Source organism: Carlito syrichta, unplaced genomic scaffold (genome assembly GCF_000164805.1).
Source record: "Carlito syrichta isolate Samal-C Ts95f unplaced genomic scaffold, Tarsius_syrichta-2.0.1 Scaffold309069, whole genome shotgun sequence".
NCBI classification, from domain to species: Eukaryota; Metazoa; Chordata; class Mammalia; order Primates; family Tarsiidae; genus Carlito; species Carlito syrichta.
In genome coordinates, this window is record NW_007253165.1 from 177,676 (window position 1) to 178,854 (window position 1,179).

Consider the following 1,179-nt stretch of genomic DNA (forward strand, 5'->3'; position numbering starts at 1 on the left):
ATGAAAGACAGGCCGATGTTGATAAAACTGCTAAAACTTGATCAGTGTGAAACTTGGTATTTTATCCATCATTAGACCATTCTGGTTTTACTGACTTGGAAGCCGTTTGTAGAGTGTATGAGCTAATGTTGAGTTCAGAACCTTGAATTTAAGGAAGTAATGATTTTAGAAAGTCAACTAAAACAAGGTACAATTATTTGCATGCAATTTTCACAGAAACTTGATTACTGTAATCTTAAACTTACAGAATAGTTACATATTCTCCCTAAAGTGGCTTTAAATGTCCTCTTTAGTGTTATTCCAATTTTAAAATGTTCCAATAAAAATATGTAGATAGGGACTAGATTTCTATTTCTAAGATAATTCAAGCGTTTCCACTTTTGTCATGGCTTGATAGAGATTGAATTATATCACTTGATGGCGGGATACTGTGTAAAATGAATTATTCTCAATGCAATTTCTTGTAGACCAATGCCTTTGTCCCCCAAATTGCTGTTGCAGTAGCTACCCTATTGGCAATCTTAGCAAGCAGAGGATGAAGCTGAATGAGCAGAAACTCAACTGTTGATTTGTCCCTGAGCATGGATGTAGATAAAGGTTGAGATGCTTGAGTGGAAAGCAGGGTGGAAACCTCCCCTACCTCAGTTGTTAAAACAAAGGTGGCATTTTCATGACACCAAACTATATTTGGTTCTTCACTAACAGTCTGGCGAATAAGAAATGATGTGATACAAAAGAGTCCTTGAGTTTCATTCAGTTATGTTTCTTCTCTTATAAAATTATAAATGAGCGTCTATGGAAAAAGAAAATAGCTGAATTTAAATCCAAGTGTAACCTATGTTTTATGTGTCAAACCTTTTTTTTTTTTAAAGTGGAAGTCTCACTCCGTCTCACCCTCAGACTGGAGGGCACACCCTCAGGCTGTCTCACCCTCAGACTGGAGGGCACACTTGTGGCTACCACAGGGTCCTGTCCTGCTGGGCTCAGGCGGTCCTTCCAAGACGCTGGAACTACAGGGCATGCACCCGCACACCCGGCCAATTTCTGGATTTCTTGTAGAGATGAAGTCTCTCCAAGTTGCCCAAGCTGTTCCTGAGCCCCGGCACTCAGGCAGTCCTCCTGCCTCGGCCTCCCGAAGTGCGGGGGTTACAGGCGTGAGCCCCGCACCCCGCTACTTTT